This window comes from Nicotiana sylvestris, chromosome 12 (genome assembly GCF_000393655.2).
Source record: "Nicotiana sylvestris chromosome 12, ASM39365v2, whole genome shotgun sequence".
Taxonomy (NCBI): domain Eukaryota; kingdom Viridiplantae; phylum Streptophyta; class Magnoliopsida; order Solanales; family Solanaceae; genus Nicotiana; species Nicotiana sylvestris.
In genome coordinates this window covers 117944996-117951024 of record NC_091068.1, presented here as the reverse complement: position 1 = coordinate 117951024, position 6029 = coordinate 117944996, and positions in this window count along the sequence as shown.

Below are 6029 nucleotides of genomic sequence, written 5' to 3'. Positions count from 1 at the left end.
AAACTCGATCCGAATTGACTCAAATTCACCAAGTACACATATTGAAACATGAATAAGCATTTAACGGGGAATACGGGATGAAAATACAGGAAACGACGGTTCGGGTCGTTACATTCTCCCCAACTAAAACAAACGCTCGTCCTCGAGCGAGTTAAGAAACATACCTGGAGTTTCAAATAGGTGCGGGTACCTGCTCCGCATCTCCTGCTCGGTCTCCCAAGTAGCCTCCGCCACGGGGACCTCTCCACTGTACTTTCACTGATGCTATATCTTTTGATCTCAATTTTTGAACCTGTCGACTCAAAATAGCCACTGGCTCCACATTATAAGTCAAATTTTCATCTAATTGTACTGTACTGAAATCTAAAATATGAGACAGGTCCCCAATGTACTTCCGTAGCATAGACACATGGACTACCGGATGAACACCCGACAATCTAGGCGGCAAAGCAAGCTCGTAAGCCACCTCTCCAATCCTCCTAAGTATCTCAAATGGTCCAATAAACCGCAGACTCAACTTCCCTTTCTTTCCGAACCTCATAACACCATTCATCGGCAAAACCTTCAGCAAAACCTTCTCACCCTCCATAAATGACACATCTCGGACCTTCCGGTCCGCTTAACTCTTCTGACGCGACTGAGCTGTGCGAAGTCTTTCCTGAATCACCTTCACCTTTTCTATGGCATCCTGGATCAAATCTGTCCCCAACGACCTAGCCTCACCGGGCTCAAACCAACCCACTGAAGTTCTACACCGCCTCCCATATAAGGCCTCATACGGTGCCATCTGAATACTGGACTGATAGTTGTTGTTGTAGGCAAACTCTGCAAGTGGTAAAAATTCAACCCAAGAACCTCCAAAATCAATCACGCAGGCACGCAACATATCCTCCAATATCTGAATAGTAAGCTCGGACTGTCCGTCCGTATGAGGATGAAATGCTGAACTCAACTCCACCTGAGTGCCCAACTCGTGCTGAAAAGTCCTCCAAAATTGAGAAGTGAACTGAGTACCTCTATCCGAAATAATAGTAACTGGAACACCATGCAACCGCACAATCTCCTGAATAAAGATCCTAGCCAGCTGCTCCGCAAAATATGTGGTACACACCGGAATGAAATGCGCTGACTTGGTCAGCCTATCCACAACGACCCAAATCGAATCAAAATTCTGCAAAGTCCGAGGAAGGCCACTCACGAAATCTATAGTAACTCTCTCCCATTTCCACTCAGGAATAATCATCTGCTGAAGCAAACCGCCTAGTCTCTGATGCTCATATTTCACCTGCTGATAGTTGAGACATCGAGCCATATATCCCATAATGTCTTTCCTCATTCTCCTCCACCAGTTATGTTGTTTAAAGTCCTGATACATCTTCGCAGCACCCGGATGGATGAAATACCGCAAACTGTGGGCCTCCTCAAGAATCAAATCTCTAATCCCATCAACATCGGGCACACAAATACGGCCTTGCATCCTAAATACGCCATCATCACCTATAGTCACATCTTTGGCATTATCATGCTGAACTCTGTCCTTAAGGATAAGCAAATGCGGATCATCGTACTGGTTCTCTCTGATGCGATCATATAAGGAAGATCGATAAACCATACTAGCCAATACTGGGCTAGGCTTAGAAATATCCAACCGCACCAACTGATTGGCCAAGGTCTGAACATCAACTGCAAGAGGCCTCTCCCCAACTGAGATATAAGCCAAACTCCCCATACTGACTGCCTTTCGGCTCAACGCATCGTCCACTACATTGGCCTTTCCCAGATGATATAGAATGGTAATATCATAGTCTTTAAGTAACTCAAGCCATCTCCACTGCCTCAAATTAAGATCTTTTTGTTTAAATAAGTGTTGAAGACTGCGATGATCAGTGAATACCTCGCAAGATATGCCATATAAATAGTGCCTCCAAATTTTTAAGGCATGAACTATAGCAACCAACTCCAAATCATGAACAGGGTAGTTCTTCTCATGGGGCTTCAACTGACGAGAAGCATAAGCAATAGCTCTACCCTCCTGCATTAGCACACAACCAATCCCAACTCTGGAAGCATCACAATATACCGTGTATGAACCTGTAGCTGATGGTAACACCAACACTGGATATGTGGTCAGAAGTGCCTTGAGGTTCTTGAAGCTCTCCTTACACTCGTCGGACCATACAAATGGGGCACCTTTCTGAGTCAACTTGGTCAAAGGCGATGCAATAGAAGAAAACCCCTGAACAAATCGGCGATAATAGCCTGCTAGCCCAAGAAAACTCTGAATCTGTGTGACTGAGGATGGTCTAGACCAACTCTGCACTATTTCTATCTTCCTTGGATCAACCTGTATACCCTCGCTGGACACTATGTGTCCCAAAAATGCCACAGAACTTAGCCAAAATTCACATTTGGAGAATTTTACATAAAGCTTCTCCTCTCTCAATCTCTGTAACACTACACGCAAATGTTGGGCATGCTCCTCCTGGCTACGCGAGTACACCAGTATATCATCAATGAATACAATAACAAATGCATCCAGATAAGGCAGAAATACATTGTTCATCAAATGCATGAACGCTGCTGGGGCATTGGTCAGCCCGAAAGACATAACCAAAAATTCATAGTGACCATATCTAGTCTTGAAAGCAGTCTTGGGAATATCCGACTCCCTAATTTTCAATCGGTGATAGCCCGAACGGAGATCAATCTTAGAAAATACCCTCGCTCCCTGAAGCTGATCAAAGAAGTCATCAATGCGAGGCAAATGATACTTGTTCTTCACTGTTACCTTATTCAACTGCCTATAATCAATGCACATTCTCATTGTGCTATCTTTCTTCTTTACAAATAAAATAGGTGCACCCCACGGGGACACGCTAGGCCGAATGAACCCCTTATCTAAGAGTTCCTGAAGCTGCTCCTTCAATTCTTTCAGCTCTGCTGGTGCCATACGTTATGGCGGAATAGAAATGGGCTGAGTGCCCGGCACTAAGTCAATGCCAAAATCAATATTCATGTCCGGCGGCATGCCCGGCAGGTCTGCAGGAAATACATCAGGAAAGTCTTTCAACAACTGGGACAGAATCAATACTAGGAGTCTCAGCTCCAACATCCCGCACAAAAGCCAGATATGATAGATAACCCTTCCCAACCATACGCTGGGCTTTCAAGAAAGAAATTACTCTGCTAGAGACATAATCAGTCATGCCACGCCACTCGATCCTCGGAACACCCGGAATAGCCAAAGTAACTGTCTTAGCATGACAGTCTAGAATAGCATGATATGGAGATAACAAATCCATGCCCAGAATAATATCAAAATCTACCATGCTCAACAGCAGTAGATCAACTCGGGTCTCCAGACCCCCAAAAATCACAGCACATGACCAATACACACGGTCCGCAACAATAGTATCGCCCACCGGGGTAGACAAATGAACAGGTAAAGTAAGAGACTCCCGAGGCATACTCAAATGACGAGAAAAATATGAAGACACATAAGAATAGGTGGATCCCGGATCAAATAAGACAGGGGCATTTGTGTGGCAGACTGAGATAATACCTATGATAACAGCATCTGACGCAAGAGCATCTACCCGGTCTGGAATAGCATAAAACCTAGCCGGACTACTGCCCGCTCGACCTCCCCCTCTAGGGCGGCCTCTAGCTGCCTGACCCTCACCCCTAGCTGACTGGGTGGGTGCTGAAGTAGTTGGTGCAGAAGATGAGGACTGACCCCTCTGCTGTGATGAACTGGCGGTACGACGAGGACATTGCTTCCACACATGTCCTAACTCTCCGCACTCATAACAACCCCTAGATGCTGGAGGATGGGACTAAAAAGAACCTCTCGCACCGGAGTGACTAGCTAGTGCACTCGGTGTAGAAGAACCCTGAACTGACGGGGCATGTGAAGAACTCTGAGTTGGAAGGGCACTGAGTGATGACTGGCCCTGCTGAAATCCCTAATGATCATGGCCTGAAGATGGCCCGCGGTACTCTGGACAAGCTGACTGATGAGGCCTGTAAGAATGACCTCTACTCTACTGAAAATGGCCCCTAGACGGAGCGGCACTGTGACTAGCTGATCCACGAGGCCTCTTAGCCTCCCGCTCCTCTCTCTCTAGACGATGATCCGTCTCAATGTAGTGAGCAACATTTACTGCATCCTCAAAAGTATGGCTCAGAATCCTTTCTCGAGCCATCAGAATACGAATGGGATAATTAAGCCCATCCACGAACCTCCTAATCCTTTCCCGATCAGTCGGGACCATCCATGGAGCATAACGAGCCAGCTCCGAGAACCTCACCTCATATTGAGATATGGTCATATCTCCCTGATGAAGATACTCAAACTGCCTGCGCATCTCCTCTCTCTGAGATCGCAGTACCCACTTCTCCAGAAAGAGAGTGGAGAACTCCTGCCAGGACAAGGGCGCTGAACCTACCGGCCTACGCCGCTCATATGCCTCCCACCAAGTGAAAGTTGCACCTGAGAAATGAAAAGTAGTAAAGGATACACCGCTAGCCTCCAAGATCCCTACTGTCCTCAACATACGTCTACACTTGTCAAGAAAACCTTGGGCATCCTCGCCCTAAGCACCACTGAAAGTAGGAGGTGCAAGTCTGCTGAATCTCTCAAGATGACGCTGCTCATCGTCAGGAATAATTGGGACCATATTATCCTGAACCGGTGCAACCGGCTGAACTGGGGCAACCTGTTGTACTGGTGGTGCCTCTGGTGTCTGTAATCCCTGCACTACTAGCTCAGGTGTGCGAGCAGCGGGGGTCAGATTGCCTCCCTCTGCCTGTGAAGTAGCTGCTACAGTGGTGACTGAAACTGCCTGAGGCAGGCCAGTGCAAACTGTCAGAATCTGAGCCAGGGCCTCCTGAAGACCCGGAATAACAATAGGCACAGCTGGTGCCTAAGCAGGTGCTGCTGGAGTCTCTGCAGCTGGAGCCTGATCCTGAGCCGGGGCAACTGGTGGGTCTACAGATGCTGCCCCTGCGGCTCTACCTCGACCACGACCGCGTCCATGACCTCTGGTGGCCTCAGTAGGTGGCAATGGTGGTCGTCCGTCCGGTCCATTAGCGCGTGTTCTCGCCATCTGTGAGAGAATAGAACAACGGAATTTAGTTTTTGTACCAACAAAGTCGCACGACAAGAATTTCCAAGAATATGAAATTTTCCTAAAGGTTTTGCAGCCTCTCGAGGATAAATACAGACGTCTCCGTACCGATCCGCGAGACTCTACTAAACCAGCTCATGACTCGCGAGACCTAGTAACCTAGGCTCTGATACCAACTTGTCACAACCCAAAATCCCAACCCGGTCGTGATGGCGCCTCTCGTGAGGTCAAGGCCAGCCAATCAACAAAACAGTACATCTCTTTATAATTGCTTAGCAGGAATAAGTCTAAATCATGGGAAATATAATCTTAAATGCAAAATAAACATGATAGAATAAGGAAAACCCTCCCAACTCAGCCCGAAATCGGGGTGTCACAAGTCATGAGCTACTACAGAGTTTACTAATATTTTACAAAGTCTGGAATTATCATAAATAACAAAGATAAGGGAGAAAACGGGGCTGCGGACGTCAACAGCTACCTCGTTACTCCTAGTCACCGCCTGGTCTGGAAAGAATCAGCGCTCAGGAGCGAACTCAGCTCTGCCTGTATCTGCACACATGGTGCAGGGAGTAATGTGAGTACTCCGACCCAGTGAGTAATAAAAATAAATAACGACTAAAAACATGAAATCTCATAACGGCACAATATAGTGCTATCCCAAGCTGTAAAATCAGTTATCCAGTAAAATAGTGAGTACCAGATAATTCTTCTTTTAAAACAGTAAAGACAAATAATTTCCACAGTAAGGATAAATCAAAAGCTTGCCCCTCGGGCTCAATATGTAAATCTCAGTATAGTATCAGCCCCTCGGGCTCACTCCCAACTCACCAGCACACAACATCAGCCCCTCGGGCTCACTCCCAACTCACCACACACAAGCAACGGCCTCTCGGGCCC